Raw genomic sequence first — 18,540 nt, forward strand, 5'->3', positions numbered from 1 at the left:
GGCTGAGGCTGGCGAACAGCGGGAGGAGGTGGTTCGGCGACCTAAGCTTGTACTTGGGCTCAGGCAGTGGCGACGGAGGCTTTATCATACTCAACATGAATTGCTTGCCGTCGCTTGGAATCCTCTTCGCCCCTTGCGTACCCGTCAATGATGCAAAGCAGGTGTTCAAGCATCTGCGGCTCTTTGTTGGTGATTTTTCTTGTGAGTTCGCACTCGAGTAGCCCGGCCGAAGCGGCGTTGATGACAAACACCTCGGTTATGTCTTGTACTTGACACCGGGCTTGCGAGAAGCAACACATATACTCCATTATCGATTCCCCCGGCCTCTGGCGAATGCCGAGTAGATGCTGCTGCGTCTTCGGCTCCTCGTAGGTGCCTCGAAAGTTAAGGACAAAGACATCGCCAATTGCTCCCATGAGTAAATGCTGTTAGCTGGTAAATTGAAGTACCAAGAATGGGCGATGCCATCTAGAGCGAGATGTATTACCTTTGCCTTGGTATTTTCGTCGCCATGAGCCGCTTCGATCGCGGACTCATAGATGGAGAGGAATTCCTTTGGGTCAGTTTCGCCTGAATAGCGTCGGACGGGTGGGAACTTGAACTGGGGTGGGATTGGACGGATCTTGATTCCCTCACTCAGTGGTAGCCCCTTTTCGCCCCCTGCCCTGTTCACGGTACCTTGCTGCGGATACGGTGTGGCGAAGGGCGAGGTCACGACTTGCGCGTGAGGTTGGGCCACGGTGTTCGGCTGCCCGGCTCCGATTGGTGCTGCTTGGTGAGCCGCCATGGAGGGGTCGAACGTTAGCTGGGGCCACGCCATGGCGGCCTTGTTTGGTGCTTGGATTGCCCCGAAGCCTGGTGTTGGTGCTTGCGGCCGAACGGTTGTTGCCTGAGCAACGTTGATGAAGTCGAACTACGGTCCTTGACTCCAAGGCGAAGCCCCCAGACCCGACTAATTCGACGGCAACCAACTGGGTGCACCTTGACTTGTGTTCCCCTCTGGCTGGGCCGAAAGTGCTGTACCTGAAATGCTTTGGGGTTGGCTGAGCTGCTGAAGGAAAGCTTGAAGTTGCGCCTGCAGAGTCGAAGCCCCTTCTGCCATTGCTTGTGACACTTGGCCGGGCGGTTGTGGGTGTACTTGGGCTGCGATCGGCTGAGCTTGCAGCTGCACGTGAGGGGCCGGATGTACCACTGCGGTCGAAGGCTGCCCGACGAAGTATATTGGCGCTTGCGTGGCTTGTGGCGGAAGGGGCTGGACTGGTGCTTGTGGATAGACTTGGAGTGGGATGTAACATGCCGAATACTGGACGATTGGGGCCGAATCGGCCTTGGCCCGCCACGCTACCTCGTACGCCTGCTGCTGTTCTTGCATCTGTCGAAGCATGTCTTGGAGTCGTGTTATGTTTTGTCGCATGGCCTACATGTCGGCTTCGGCTTGTGTTTCAAGGTCAGGATTGACTTGTGCGGCGGCAAGCACAGTTGAAGCCATTGCCGGCTGTGTCAGAGCGGCTTGCGGCAGCAGCAGTTGGCTTGACGAAAGGATCTCCGCCCTGGTTTGGAGTGCCCTCGCCGCCGCGGCTGCCTTCGCCGTGTCAGCCGTGTTCGGCACCTGCCCAAATGAGGCGGCAGGAGCCGAAGGCGGTAGCGGTGGCACGGGTGCGGAGGCTGATGGCGCTCATCCATCTTCGGCGATGGGCGCCGAAGGCTCTGCTCCCTCTTCGGCGGCCATCTCCCCCTCGGCTTCGCTTTCCTTTCGCCTTGTAACCTTCTCCTTCACGACCTTCTTCGGTGGCATTCGCTCTCAGTGGTTTCGCTCGGAGGTCCCCACGGTCGGCGCCAGCTATTGTCGAAACGACAACTGCATACGTCGAAAGACGTGGTTACTCAACAGTGGTTGGAAAGAAAGTAAAGTGTATTGAATTGAGAATTTTTCTTGTGATCCCCCCATTACATGGCCCTAGGAGACTATTTATAGCCTCATTACTGGTTCTTACTACTAGGGTTTAGGTTATACAGGGGAATTTACATGGTTGCCCTTATTAAAGGGACATTTACATGGGTATACAGAGTAATTGAGGTATATAGGCTCCTAATGGGCCGTTAGGCGATCGCTGGCCCAATGGCCACTGGGCTTGATAGGCTAGGATGGCCTCATCGGCCTTCGTGAGGCCGAACTTGCTATGGCGAAGTCGTCTCCCTTCGACATACAGTCTTCGCCTTATATCCTTCGCCCAAGAGGCCTTTGGCTTGGCGAGGTACCCGCGCGATTCTCCGCCCCTCACCGTCCTTGCTCCATAGTCTTCGCTATGGGGGTTTCGCCATAACTAATCTTGACATCTCAGGCTTGAATCCTCACTGGTCGCATGGTTTCGGCAGGTTTGGTCGAAGGGCGTCATGCCATACCGCCAACAGTGTCCTCTCAATCTCTTTGCATCTGAGACAGGCAATTTTCTGACTAGGGAACATACCAGGATGAGAGGGATTGGGAATATGTGGCTGACCTTTTTGCTCTGCAATCACTACCCCCTCCCCTTTCTGCCCTTGATCATTCTCCTTTGGCTTGACCGGGCGATATTGCTGCATCTGCTTCTCCATACATTGCTAAGGACCTTTGGACGAAACCACTATGATCGAAGGAATCTATACAATGCTAGCATATGATATTTGAACACAATAACAATACTTATTAATGTACTGTCAAGTATGAAGATGTGAGATCTTGATATATAAGTTTGAAGAGGCCAAAAATCAAATAAATAAATACCTGCGTTGCTGCAAATGGCGATTTGAATGGGGCTAGCAAAAGGGAAAGCGTAATCAAGCCAGCTACCAAATAAATACTGCGATGGGAAATTTGCTGCTTACGGTCAGAGATGACAATGACTCTGCAGCGGCGGCACCGATTCACTGGAGCAAGTGATTGTTCCTAAGTTACTCACTCTGTCCCTAAATATTTAGCACCGTTGACTTTTTTAAAACATGTATGATCTTTTTCTTTTTCAAAAAATTGAAGTAATTATTAATTCTTTTCATATCATTTGATTCACTGTTAAATATATTTTTATGTATACATATAGTTCTACATATTTCACAAAAAATTTTGAATAAAATGAGCGGTCAAACATGTTTAAAAAAATCAACGGTGTCAAATATTTAGGGATAGAAAGAGTATTTATGAGTTGCACCGAAATTTATAGTGCGAAGCTTTTCAACAGGGATCAAGGTGAGGAACTGTCTATGATGATTTCAACTGATGGTAAGGCAAAAGATGATATCAAACTCGAAGGGCTGGCCAGTAATGATGGGACGGTGGTACTCATAACAACTAAAGCTCAATCATTATCTATAAGGAGGGCTCTTCAATCGCCTTAGTTGATTTGTGGATGGCACTAAGGAGGGTCGTTCAATCCTACTTCATGCATGCATGTTGATGAAACGCTCGGCTAGCAAAATTGTGGCATCGAATTGTCACATCCTGAATTTTCTTTCAGGATTTATAAATTATTTAATAAATTATTATTAGAATTTATATTAAATGTTCATTAATTTACAAGTGTAGTTAAATGTGGGAAATAAAATTTCCTGAATATAAAGCATGGCTGGATTTAATTTTTATTAAATTCTCCATGGTTAATTATACTCTCTGGAATTTTCTCGGATTTTTCGGAGCTCAATTCCTAATTTTAGTCATACAAACAACATTTCAGTAATTATCCACATATTAAATTAATCATTAAATGGTCTGATTATAATCTTGTTAAGTACTTTGAGTGTCCAAGTATTTTCAGGGTTTTTCTTGAAATTATTTGAGCAATGAAAGTATTTTTAACAATTCAAAGATCATTTCAGTGATTAATTTAATTAGAAAAGTAATTAAATTCACCTTTTCCTTTTTGGGCCGAATTAGGAAAAGTCCTCTCACTCTCGGCCCAGTCTCCTCTCAGCCTCTAGCCCCTCTCCCTCTCTCTGTCGAAGTCTGCTTTGTGTTCCTCTTTCAATCGGGCCGAGAAGTAGAAGCCCAGCCGTAAGTCTACTTTTTCTCCCCGTAGCTACAGTGGCATCTTCAACCTCCAGCCGGCTGGAGACAGAGCCCGATACCGCCATTGCCGTCGATTTCCCCTCCAAATCCGGTCTCCTCTCTCGTGTTATTTCAAAATTAGTGAGGGGAAATATTCCTCTTATCCTCCTCTATCTCTTCCCCCCAAGAATCGGACTTTATCCCGAAGAAATCAACGCGGAATCGAATTCGTTTTCGAGTTTATCTCTTCAACTAACCCTCGGATTTTCTGGCTTCGATTCCTCTCGATTGGAGTCCGATCTCTTCAATCCAAGCCTATAAATAGCCTCCCCTAGTCGTCCTCTTTCGTTTGCCCCAACTCCCGAGCTCCCCCGTCGCCCGTAGAGCCGCCGCCGCCTTGCTCTAGCCGCCGCCGTTGCCGGCGATCCTCCGGTCGAGTCGCGCCGCCGCTAGCATCGTCGCCGCTGCCGTCCGTCGCCACCGTCGGGTTTGTGAGGAGGAGAGGAATCCCGTCCGCCCCTTCGCAGCCGCCGAAGACCGCCGGAGCGCCGTCGCCGTCGGGGACCCGAGCCGAGCCGCCGTCGAACCTCGTCGCCGGCCGTCGTCCGTCGTCGTTTGTCGCGTTGGTTAGTACCGGTGAGTTCGCGTCGTTGTTCTCTACGCGTAGGTGCCCTCTGATAGCCCGGTCGAGCCTCCTAGCGCCGGTGGTTGTGCCGCCCGAGCCATGGCCGGCAATGATGTCAGCGATGACGTCATAAATCCCTTTTTCTTAGTTTCTTTATTAGATGAAAATCGATTAAACTTCGGAAATTCATAACTAAATTATCGTAACTCGGATTTGAGTGGTTCAAGTTGCTAAATTCATCTAAAATCATGATCTACATGTTTGTTTACTTTATATATACTGTTTATTTGGTTTTAATTAGTCTTTTTCCCCATTTTGCGTGTTAGCTTGTCGTTTCCGTCGTTGCGAAGGTTCGTGAGTGCGTCGGAAGTGTTCAAGAAGATTAATTGAAGACTGATTATTGTAAGGCAAGTCACACAGATCCTAAACACAATGCTTTGAGCATGTTGATCCTATATTTAAATTCTCTATTTATTTCAACTGTGCATTTATTTTCGAATGTCACCGGGTGGTGTGAACCTATTCCTTTGTTATGGCCAATTTGCATTGATTACTTTATTCCTTGATACATTGGGTAATAAATTGATTAGCTTGAACCTTATATATTGGTTTGGTTCAGCTAAATGCTATATATATAATTGCTTAGCCATGCTTAGAAACATTAGCTCATTAATGGGATGAATCATACTACATTATTAGTTATGATTATAATTAATGGTAGCTCACCATGGTTAATCGTGTTATGATAATTAATTGATAATTAAAACTTGACAATGGTGGGTTGTGAGTACATGATTTTGAAGGTCGTGCTCATGACAATTAAGGACCGGTTCGCGAGCTACTGTTGTGAGACATTAACCGTACCAACCACAAGCCAGCATGGGCAACGGCTTTACCTTTTGTATAGCATGATTCATTGCGGGGCACCAGACTGTGAAGCGGCGAGAAGTCCGTGGGGGTCGCTGGGGAGTCCATTGCCTCTGGTTTTGAGGGGGAGATTATGATCCAAGAACAGTGCACTGTGGTGAGTTGTGTTGTGCAGAGGGTATTGTCACAGCCTCTATTCGGGTACTTTCCGATATCACGACGCATGGTAGACATGATGTTGAGGCTGTGTCTTGTGGGTACAGTGGTACATCTCTAGCCGGAGTAAAACTATTCGAATAGCCGTGCCCGCGGTTATGGGCGAGTTGAGCAATGTTTTTCGTGATTAGTCTCACACCTCTCACAATAATTATGGATGTTACAACTGGTAATAATTTGCTTAGCTCCTGGTTTGGAGTTAGATCTGTACAGCCGGGTATGGTTGTTCAGAATGGTTGGGCCTGAGCAGCATGGGCGTGTTGTTCAATGTTGATTAATATTGATGATTAATTACTCTACTGTTTTACGAATTCTCAACTCTTTGTTAAATGCTGCTTTTGCAAATGAGCCTATATTATGCCATCCTTTGGTATCCTTATGCACTTGCATATTTGCTGTGTGGCTTGTTGAGTATGTCATATGCTCATTCTTGCAACAATCATCAAACCTCAGTTGAAGAAAAAGGATCCAGAAGGAGAAGACGTTTGGCTTATACCCCAGTTGAGCTGCCTGTGGGAGTGGAGCTGAAGCCATCGCTAGAACGTTATTCCGCTGCTATTTTTCTTTTGGTTTGTAAGTATGTAACGTTATTATTATGATGGATTTGTATATTAAATTGTCAGTTTGTGTACCTCAGCTGATTCCTGGACGAGGGTTTTATGCACAAATAAGTTCGGAAATTACTAGTGAATTTCCGGGCGTGACAAGTTAGTATCAGAGCCATCTCGACTGTAGGATAAGCCAAATGGTCAAACCTTAAGGACAAATTTTCCGAAAACATAATTTGTGAAAATTTTCCTTTCTTCCTTCTCTAGAATTCTTTGCAAATCATTTTGTCGTTCTGCCCTCTTTTCCCTCTTTCAACTTGAGTAGTTGTTAAACTTGATGGAGAAACTCGAAGATGTCGATGTAGTCAACTTCTGCAAGTCAAGTGGATCGAGGAATAAGAAGATGATAGTCGAATCTTAAGTGTTCAGCTGTCAAGATAGAGTGAAGTTTGGAACCTATCTTAGCACCTATACCACCAAAGTGACTTGGCAGAATAGTTAGTATGGTAGAACGTTGTTGTTTGCTTTGTGTGTAGGTATGGTTGCATTCCCGTCATTGAAGTAGTTCAGTGATGAGCGTGTAACTATACTAGGTTGTTTGCTTAATCAACTTGAACAATATAATGAACTACACACACCAGATCAGTGGTAACTTGGTTAAGGTCTTGTCTTTAGTGTAACCCCTCTCCTTCTAACTTTTCCAACTCTGCAACGAAAAAAAATGCAAGCTATAGTGGAAACAACAACAATGCTAGTGGATCAGGAAGTTGGACCAATGGAGCAATTTAGGACAATCACTTGGGCAGAGTTCACGGAAGCATTCAAGAAGACACACATACCTGCAGGAGTTGTTTCTTTGAAGAAGCGTGAGTTCAGGACACTGAAGCAAAAGGATCGTACTGTAACAGAATATCTTTATGAGTTCAATCGTCTAGCTCGCTATGCTCCAGAAGATGTGCGCACTAACGAGGAAAGGCAGGAGAAGTTTTTGCAAGGCTTAAAGGATGAGCTGTTAGTTATGTTGATGTCTCATGACTATGAGGATTTTTAGGAGTTGGTTGACAAAGCAATTCGACTAGAAGATAAGAAGAACAAGATGGACAACCGTAAGAGAGGAAGGATTGTTTTCCAGGAGGCACAGAGTAGTAGCCAGAGGCAGCGTATCAAGCCACTCCAAATTAGTGAATCTTTTTCTGTAGGTCAAGAACAGTCACAACAGTTGGGCATGAGTGGTGAGATCAACTCAGAGACTAATACAAGCAATGAGGTTAACATCGAGCAAGCTACTCAATTAGTGCCAGTTTAGCAGGATCAGTCTCAAGAAGGTAACAGTAATGGAAGGGAGCAGCGGGTGTGTTTCAACTGTTATGAGCTAGGTCACTTTGTAAGAGAGTGTTCGAAGCCGAAGCGTCAACAGCCACAAGGTCAAGTCTATGATGATTTCAACTGATGGTAAGGCAAAAGATGATATCAAACTCGAAGGGCTGGCCAGTAATGATGGGACGGTGGTACTCATAACAACTAAAGCTCAATCATTATCTATAAGGAGAGCTCTTCAATCGCCTTAGTTGATTTTTGGATGGCATTAAGGAGGGTCGTTCAATCCTACTTCATGCATGCATGTTGATAAAATGCTCGGCTAGCAAAATTGTGGCATCGAATGCATGAAGTGGAAGGAATCTACAAAATGTATCACACTTAAAGTAAATTTGAGCTATTGTTGACGGTCGTTAGCGATCAGTTTCGACCGTCAATATTATCAAAATAGAGGAGAACTAGTTATGCTTGCAATGCATATTGTTGTTAGAATAATAATATTCCACTAGTATTAGGTTTACTAACCTATTGTAGACAATAATCATAAAGTGGAGGAGAATCGACATCATATCAGACGATCAATCAATCGGACGATGTATGAATGGGCCAAGAATGCAAAAATGACACGACCAATTGGGCCAAAATTCACAAGTCTGCGTACGGGAGCAAAAGAGGAGGCCACCTGCCGAAATTGGGCCAGGGCGGCCCAGCCCGTGGTTTGGCCGAACCCACTGCGTCTCCATTCGATGCAGGGTTTTGATGGACGGCTGGGATAGATCCCCAATGACGGTTGGAGGGTGTTACCGACCTTTCCAACCATCATAACCGTCATACTCAAGCTATAAAAGGCTCTCACTCCCCCCATTTCAACACACACTTTAAGCAAGAGCTTTCTCATTTCTCTCAAGTTTAGTTTAGTAGTCTCAAGCTAGTGGAGTAGGAATAGAACATAAATCGGAGTCCGGAAGTCTTCGGAAGAGTTCAGGTATGACTCTAGCAGCTCTTATTTCTTGTTTTGTAAGACTTGTACTTTATTTAGAATACTCTTCTTTATACATTTATGGTATTGAAATACTTTCCGAGTATATGAATGCCAACTCTACTTTATGTTCCTGTTATACTGATTATACTGCAAGCTTATCTGGGAGATGCATAGGTACGGGTATAATGTTTGCTATTGCATTTACTGTATGTCATGACGATGATATTAGAGTAGTGTCTGGTAGTTTAGGTGTGGTGTCTAGATTATTGGGTATCATTATTTAGGGTTATATGCTGCGGATTAGAGGTGGGCCGCTAATACTGATAGCTCAGTACGGGTATTCCTCCGCGCGTGTATATAGTCCTTAGTTAATTTCCTGGGGAGGGCACTTCTCCGTATTTAGCCCCGGTTGTATGGTCATGACAGACAGTCGTAAGGAACTTGGCAGTCAGGGGTGGCTTCTCGAAGTACTAGGAGGGCATTGGAAAGAGGGTATTAGCTAGTTAATCATATAACTAGAATGTATGTATACTATGTATATTAGAAGTATAGGAATAGATTATTTTCTATTTTCTTTCCACTTAGCTTAGATAATTTAGTATGAGAACGAGTAGTTCTATGCTTGTGTACCATTCTACACTATGGATTATATTAACCCCTGCTTAGACTATAATTATTACAAGTAATATATAAATTATTAGTACGGTTCTCTCTACTATGATCTTCCCATTGGATTAAATAAATATGATACCCTTCGAATACTCTCGGGTGAAATGCTATAATGGTATATCTGTGCGCTTGCGGATAAACTCTGTAACCATAATATACCAGGAGCATTTCTGTGTCATTGTTGGGAATTCTAGTAATGTCGTTAAGAAATACCAACATCTATCCAAGATAATCCAATGGTGAATAGTGAAATGGCTTTGAGGTAGTCTGGAATGTTGAATTTCAATCTAATGGCTAAAAAGAATTAAGGTGATGTGGAAGTATCACAAGTGAGAAAAATACTCTCTCTGTCCCATAATATAAGTGATTTTGAGTTGATGTGACATATCCTAGTAATCTGGACAGACCGTCTGTCCAGATTAATGTTTCACATCCACCCAAAATCCTTTACATTATGGGATGGAGGGAGTACTAAATACACTTAGTAGGATCAACTATATAGATTACGGGGGTGTTTAGATCCAGGGATGTAAAGTTTTAACGTGTCACATCGGATATTATATAGGGTGTCGCATGGGGTGTTTGGGCACCAATATAAAACTAATTACAAAATCCGCCAGTAAACCGTGAGACAAATTTATTAAGCCTAATTAACCCGTCATTAGCAAATGTCTACTGTAATACTACATTGTTTCAAATCATGGAGTAATTAGGCTTAAAATATTCGTCTCGTAAATTAGTCGCAATCTGTGTAATTAGTTATTTTTTTCCCATTTTTAATACTTCATACAGGTGTTCAAACGTTCGATGTGACAGGGTGTAAAATTTTAGGGTGGGATCTAAACAGATGTGTTAGATTGGCACCAAACATGCATGCCTTGTCATTAATCACCAATTCAATGAATAGTTACATGACTCTTGCACGCCTCTATAGCATAAATATATAAGCCATACATCATATAGCACCCTTCCTTTCTAATTATTAGTACCAGCTATCCAATGAAATATTTAATAATGTCCAATTTTTTGAAGAAAAACATGATGGGATTGAGAGGCCAAGGAAAGTAGATGATACAGGTCATTCGACTCCAACCTACAATTATGAAACTTTTCGTTGGAAATTTCCAATGCCCTTGAGTTTTTGCGCGCTTGCGTGGGTGCGCGGATGTGCGGTGTGGAGCGTTCCTCAGGGCATACGCGCGGCGAGCCGCCTGTCCTCCCGATGGCTGTTTCGTGATGTCGACACGTCCTTTCCGGAATATCTTTTTGTCCCTGCCAAGAAGTTGGAGGTTGAAAAAAACGAGTTGGATGATCGGGTTAGTGACACCAATGAAGATGTCGGACATAGAAATGGACGGTGAAATGCAAGGTCTTACTGGCTGGAATATTAAACGAATGGTCGCTTTGCTAAGGTCTGCCCGAACCAGTTGAAAATGCCGCTGTTGTGATAATAAAGTCTGAAATACTTATGCTTAGTCCAACAACAATCGCACATCCAATTGGATAATTAACAATAACCACTGCAGTTAATAGGATGACATATTCAGGAAATGACATACTACGGACGTACGGACCCCGGTTCATTGGCTTACGGAAAGTGCCTCGCATATACTGGTCTGCCCGTGAGCTTTTCTTGCTCACAACACACTACCACCATTAAGTTTTTCCTTTTCTTATTGATAGCCATCGGACAGTTGACATTCATGAAATTTAGCTTTGTATAGCTGTTCGCTGTCGATGACATTCTTGTTGCAAGAAATTCATCTCTGATTTCAAAATATACCACAATTTTTATAGGTCCTTTGCCCAACTTAATTATTTTTATGTGATTCTGATACAAGTGGTTGATTGTTTATCATGCATGGCTGTGTCTAGCCAGCCAATTAAATCAATGTATGCTCGGACCACATCCACCCCCACGGCATAGTCCTCGTGGGCTATGATTGGGCCACATACAACCCTAGGTGTGGCCCGGCGCGGGACGTCACTACTATGGAAATCATTTATTGCCACGCAAAAAATCGTGGCAATATTACTAAAATCGTGGCAAAAAGTATATATTGCAACAATTTTGAAATTGTTGCTAGCCGTGGTAATAAAGTCCGTGGTATTAGCTTATAGCCACAATTTTTATTTTGTGGTTTTAAATTTATATATTGCCACATAAGCAATGTGGCAAAAGAATATATTGCAACAATTTATAGCATGGCAACAAATAATTATTGCCACATCTATGTGTGTGGCACTAGTTTTTCATGCCACAATAGAAAAATCGTGGCAATACTTTTTTTTTTGCCACGACAATATTAATTGTGGCATTTGTTTTTTATTGCAACAAAATAAAGCATGGTAATACTTGTTATATGCATAAAACATTTTCGTGGCAAAAACTACTATCGCAACAAAATAAACTTGTGACAGATTTACTATTGCAACAAACAGGTCCAGAACAATCTGTTATAGCAGAAAAATGTCATTGCACCGATAATTATGTCAACTCTGTCACACTAGAAATCAAATGTTTGACAATCCATGAGATTGAATATATTTCAAACATCCATACAGTGATCCACATAATATATAAATATGCCTTCCAAAATGCTAAAATAACAAGTTCTTTAAATTAAAATATGGGATAACAGTAAAAGTCCTAAAACTAGAGGGTTCCTGACACTGCCGTTGCTAACATCACTTGATAAATATCTTCTTCGCTCCAACCATTTGACAGTGATATATTGCATGCCTCCCTTTCAAATAATTCCATCCTGTATAAATGAATATCCATGTTTCATTGCATATCATATTTGGCGTAAATAATCACAGTCACATAGATGGTATATAATCTTGAGTAAGGCGTGATATGCACTATAGGAACAAAATATGAACCGAGATTGCTTTTTTTTCTATGCTTTATAGACTTTTCAGTTGACCTAGCACAAATATAAACTGAATACAACACTCTCACAAGTATTGCAATTACCTGATTAATTCGGGACCGTCCATAATTTTTAGCAGCTTTTCTAAGATCATATGAGGAAATAGTTCGTTGAGTATTGTTGCTTGTTGTCCCTTGGTTAATGGTATTCTGGTGGAACAGTGCACGTATAACATAACCACTTTCAATGCTTCGAGCTTTCTTTGTTTTGTCATGCAATTCTGCATTCTCACTAGGAACTTGGACTGATGGATCAGACTTCACACCACAAAGTAAAGAAAAGAGAATCAGACAATATGGTTAGCATATAAATTAGGAAGGAAAAGTAAATGTTCACATTTTTTGAACCCTTACCTGCTCCGTCGATGGTGCTGTTTGGCCCATAAGCATTGCAATCATTTCCTCCCTCAATACTTGTCTTTCCTTACGCTGCTCTTCTTGTATTTTAATCTCCAATCGCAGCCTTTCATTGCGCTCAGCTTCAAGTTTCCTGTCACTTTCTTCCTGTTGAGCTGCAAGTTTTGCTTTCAGCTCATTAACCTCACAAGAGAGCTCATTATTTTTTTTTTGAGTTTCAGCTGTTACACGAGCTTGTTCATCCATTTGAGCATGCAAACTTCCAGGACCGGTTACGGCTTTAGCCATGTAGCCTTGTCCACGTGCTTGTGATGTTTTACAATTTGTAGATACTCTGTAGCTTTCCTGGAAAACATTGTTTTGCTCTTCAACTGAAACAGGATTTCCTGTCTTTTCTTCTCTGTCACTAATTTTTTTGTGTGCATTTTCCTAGGAACAAGAAACATGAACATGTTACTCCATTAACTCTGAAATTTGCAACAGTACTTGACAATCAAAAAATTCTCACATAGATATCCTTAGCTGCAGTGTTGGACCATTTATCATCCTTCATATGTGTCGCTTTCCATAGGTCAAGCATATTTGGCTCCTTCCCTGTTTCCTTATCTCTCTAGAAATGTAAAGAAACAACAGATAAATAATATACCAATTGTTACGCCTAAAGACCATTCAATTATATTTGTACCTTCTCATAGCTAGTCTGTGAAAAAGATTTGGCGCCATTGACATGCTGAGTCTTTCGCTTCTTGCGGTTTTCAGAATTCTTTTGACTGATCTCCTATACGCATGATGGTAATGTAAATTAAACTAAGAGCACTTGAACATAAGGTAAAATTGAAAAACAAGATATATAATCAGAGAACCTGAAATTTTTTGTCAGTCCCAAAATAGTGTATTAGGTATTCCCATTCCAAGATGTCCAGATCTTCAGGTTTGTTCTTGAATCGCGATCCATCACTATTATATGCATGGTATGTAGCATGCAAATTTGAGCGCCATCCTCTATAACGCTCTCTCGCAATGTCCCAAATCTTTTTCCTTGTACTCTTTGTATCAGCAAGGTCCCATTTAGCCTAATATAGGAGTTAAACAAAAAAAATAGTTCTTATTAGTTAGAAATGAAATTGAGGAAACAACTGAAATGACAGTACTAACCAGCACATCTATAGCTATGGAATTTTTCACATCATCATGTATATCTTTCCACTTTCTCACTCCAATTATCGGTGCCTTCCTTTTCATAAACAAAACAACTTCTTCTACAAAGGAGCGATAGTTGATTCCTATCGGACCTCCCAATCTTGTGGAGAACTCAATTGGCAATTTCTGAGAAGCATTATCGAACCGCTTCTTAGCCACTTTATAACCTTTAAGTGTACCCCGTCCTTTCTTGTGTGCTTGGTCCATATCTGTAATTCATGTGAATATGTAACATGGTAGGACAAATAAAAGGCATATATGAATTGTTGGCATCATAGCAATTGTACCTTCTAATTGTGTACGACAGCGCTGAGCATGTGTTGGCCAATCCGTTTGTGGGTTTGTGTTATTTGTATCCAAATTTTCAGAATTATCACTATGCTGCTCAGAACCAACATTGGATAATGAGCACTGACCTGCAACTGATGTAATTTTTCAAGTGTATCATTAAAGTAAAAGAGCATGAATATATGGTGTATACAGTTCAGCCAAGTGGTTACCCATCTCTTGCTCCCTACGGTTTCGGAGTGAATTTAATATTTCTGCTCTAGCTTGTGAATTCTTGTATGCTTTGAGTGTCTCATGTCTGAATATTACTGGGCATGCTGCATGAATAGAATATCTAAGTTTTGTTCAGCACTTCTGAAATACAGTTGTAAAGATTGAATGAAGCAAATAGTTCAATGGAAAAGTTGTTGCTCTACAGCATTGCTGTAGAATTTAGTACATAGTCAAAACAACTACAATCAAGAGCTATATGAATATTTACCTTCTTTAGGTCCAGTTGATTCAGATCTTGTAATTTCTCCAGAGGACTTCACAGGTGTTATGCTAACCCTATTATCCGTGCATGCTTTCTCCTTCATTACACACAACCTAACCTTGTTCTCACTCTCATGCTCTATAAGCATTCTTCTCACATCATCATCAGTTTCTATTCCCACTAGAGTGGCTGTTCCACTGCCCTCTCTCCTCTTGTAGTACATGTAGTCCATTGCTGAGTAATCATAGTTTTCAACCAAACCAACTATGTTGAAAAAGCATATGAAGTCTTTGTCCATTTCCTTTTGCACAGATTCATGTTCAGGAGTTGGCCCAGCGAGTTGAAGAATTAATGTCCAGGTGTCCTCTGCCATACTGTTCACCATATAGAAAAATATATTAAATATAAAAGAATTAAGATACCTATGTGAAAAGCATACTGTGCATATTGTACACTAAACTGAAACACACTACAACTTGCATATGCATCACGTCATCATTTACATAATAAATGCTAAAATACAAAATATACAGGTTAAATCCCAGTGGCAATGAATCTGCAACAAAAATAAGAAAAAGTGTAAGTGTTGCTCTTCTTATTATGATATATATATTTCAACATTGCAAATCAAAACCTTCCATGATTCTGTTAAAAAAAATAATTGGATCAACCAATAACACTGAAGAATAAATAGCTTCCATCTAAGGTAGCAAAGAACAAAAAAATCACACGCTAAGCATGAATAGGTGGAGCAACCAGTACCACTGAAGTTCTCAAGTTACAAACCAATAACAAGAAAAAAAAACTAAACGAAGAATTCATCATCGGATTCCTGTTCTACTAAATGTGTAGGTGCAACATGACCATCGTCAATGTAGGTATCATCCTCTGAATCATCCTCTGATTCATCATGCTCATGCGTGGACTGTGTAGCATGTGCCTCGTCAATTATAGAAGCATCACCACTTACACCTTCTACACCAGTCCTACTCCAGTCTATAATATCTTCATTTTGATGGGGTATATTCATTTCTTCCAATCCCACGTTAATTGAGTCAATGTCAGTTTCCATCTCAGCTTGAGGCATAGCAAAAAGATTTCTGGGCTTTACTCTCACAAAAGTGGACCAGTTTGGCTTGTTTACATCTTTCACATAAAACACCTGCTCAGCCTGAATGCTAAGAATGTAAGGATCGTCTTTGTATCTAAATCGAGTTGTATCAATGTCGATAATTCCATGCTTATCTTTTTTGAAGCCCCTGGCTTGGTTTCTATTAGCAGGAGGAGTATCACACCATCCACACTGAAATAAAACTACCTCCTTATCCATTCCAAACTCTAGAGCAACAATTTTCCTGATCACACCATACCAATCAATATTTCCACTGCTATCATCACCTCTCACAACTACACCGCTATTTTGGGTATTGAGATTTTCTTCTACGCGAGTTGTTCGAAAGAAAAACCCATTAACCATGCAACGGTTGTAAACACGTGCTCGCTGGTCAGGCCCTCTAGAAAGTGCATACATAAGATCATTTGTTTTTCCTTCTTCATGGAGTTTGCAAATCTGGGCTTAAAAAGATGAAATTACATAAATAATATTAGTTTTAGGTTATAAGGATAAATTTTTGTGCAAACTAAAAAAATAAATTATATAGATAGTTCCTCACTTTACTTTCAAACCAGTCAACAAATTCATCTCTGTGTCGCTGCTGGACATTACGTGGATTTCGTTGTGTGAGTTCATCAATATGTTCACTACAGGCATAAACTACTTTAGTAAACAAGAAAAAAAGAATGGCAATAAGGAAATAAAGCATGGATATATCATACTTGACCCATGGAGTGGCTTCCTCACAGTTTGTTAACAAATAGTGTCTAATTTGTTTCAGCTCATTCTTAGGAAGTGACTCAAAGGTGAATCCCTTCTTAGAGCGGTCTATCGTGGCGAATATGCTTAGCCCTGATGGTGGTTCATTTATAGTTGCACTTTCATGGCGCTCTGGCCGGTTGAGTTTTGTATCAATATCGTCCAGAAAACGAGAACAGAATGTCATGCACTCCTCTGATATATATCCCTCAGCAATTGAACCTTCAGGGTGAGCTTTGTTACGCACATAGCCTTTAAGTGTACGCAAATACCTTTCTATGGGATACATCCATCTATAGCAGACAGGCCCACCAAGTCTAGCTTCTTCTGCAAGATGAATAGGCAAATGCATCATGATATCAAAAAAGGCTGGAGGGAAGATCATCTCTAGCTGACAAATAGTTTCTGTGATTGAAGAGCTCCACTTCTTCAAATCTTCAGCATTTAACTCCTTGGAACAAATTGCACTAAAAAATCTACTTAGTTCAATCAATGGAACTGTAACCTTTTCAGGCAATATCTTGCGTATTGCTATGGGAAGAAATTTTTGGAAAATAACATGGCAATCATGAGATTTAAGTCCAGTCACCTTACAACCCTTAACATCCACACATCTCTTAAAGTTTGAGGCATAACCATCGGGCATCTTTACTCCTTCTAAAAATTTGCATAAATAGGTCTTCTCATCCTTACTCAATGTATAACATGCTGGGGGCAAAATGTACTTGTCCTTATGCACCGAAGGATGTTGATCATCCCGTATCCCCATAAATTGCATGTCAAGACGAGCCTTCACACTATCCTTGGATTTTCCCTCCATATCAAGCAAAGTGCCTAGCACACTGTCACAAATATTCTTCTCAATATGCATCACATCCAAATTATGCCTTACTAGCAATGTCTTCCAGTAAGGTAGTTGAAAGAATACACTTTTTTTCCTCCAGTTGTGCCATCTGGTTTCCTCGACGCGCTTTCTCTTTTTTGTTTGTTTCCCAAATATTACTTGATCAAAGCTTTCATATTGCCTTAACACTTCATCACCTGTTAGTGGCTCCGGTGCAATTCTATGTTCAACCTTGTTATTAAATGACTTCTTGTTTCGGCGCCACTTGTGGTTCAAAGGCAAAAAGCGACGATGGCCCATGTAGCAATGCTTACAACCAAATTTCAACCAAAAATACTCTGTATCTTTGTGACAGTAAGTACATGCTAACTTGCCTTTTGTGCTCCATCCAGATAGCATTCCATAAGCTGGGTAGTCGTTTATTGTCCACAAAAGAGCTGCATGCAACCGAAAATTCTCCTTCTTTCCGGCATCCCATGTCAAAACACCATCAAACCATAGATCTCTGAGCTCATCTACCAAAGGATGCAAATATACATCAATGTTATTTCCTGGAGACTTAGGGCCAGGTATCAGCATTGACATAATCCAATATGGTTGTTTCAAACACAACCAAGGCGGCAAGTTGTATGGGATTAAGATGACAGGCCATGTAGTGTACGAAACACTCATTATCCCAAATGGATTGAACCCATCAGATGCAAGCCCAAGCCTAACATTTCGAACATCAGATGAGAATTCTGTACGCATATCATCAAAATGTTTCCAAGCTAATGAGTCTGCAGGGTGTCGCATTGTATCATCACTCACACGACCCTCCTTATGCCATCGCATGTCCAAAGAGGTTGTTTCTCTCATATATAACCGTTGCAGTCGCGGAGTAAGGGGGAAGTACCGTAATATTTTTCGTGGAACCCGCTTCTTGGTTGAACCACACGAACTAGCCTCATTTGTGCTAGTAGAAGAATCTGCTTTCCATCTACTTTCATTGCAGATTGGACATTGATCTAAGTTTGCATATTCCTTTCGATATAACACACAATCATTGTAGCATGCATGTATCTTTTGGTAGTCAAGTCCAAGGTCTCGAACAACTTTTTGCACTTTATCTAGAGTGTTTGGGATGCAGTGGCCTTTTGGGAGAGTAACTGAGAACAATTGAAGAATGGCCTCCAATGCCTTATTACTCATCCCAAACATGCATTTAATTTGAAAAAGCCTAACAATGAAAGACAATTTAGTGACCTCCTTGCACCCTGGATACAATTCCTTCTCAGCTTCTTTTAGTAAATTAAAGAACGCCTTAGCACAATCATTTGGTTCTTC

At 41.5% G+C, this 18,540-nt stretch overlaps 1 long non-coding RNA gene across 1 annotated transcript; it reads right to left on the bottom strand.

The window, feature by feature from the left end:
* Window positions 1–11,772: 11,772 nt before the first annotated feature.
* Window positions 11,773–12,594, bottom strand: LOC127769797 (uncharacterized). Its single transcript, XR_008016846.1, has 3 exons — window positions 12,532–12,594; window positions 12,223–12,435; window positions 11,773–12,007 (listed from the first exon to the last, which is right to left on the bottom strand). It is a non-coding gene; the product is annotated as an uncharacterized LOC127769797 (long non-coding RNA).
* Window positions 12,595–18,540: the final 5,946 nt, after the last annotated feature.

This window comes from Oryza glaberrima, chromosome 4 (assembly GCF_000147395.1).
Source record: "Oryza glaberrima chromosome 4, OglaRS2, whole genome shotgun sequence".
In the NCBI taxonomy this organism is placed as follows: domain Eukaryota; kingdom Viridiplantae; phylum Streptophyta; class Magnoliopsida; order Poales; family Poaceae; genus Oryza; species Oryza glaberrima.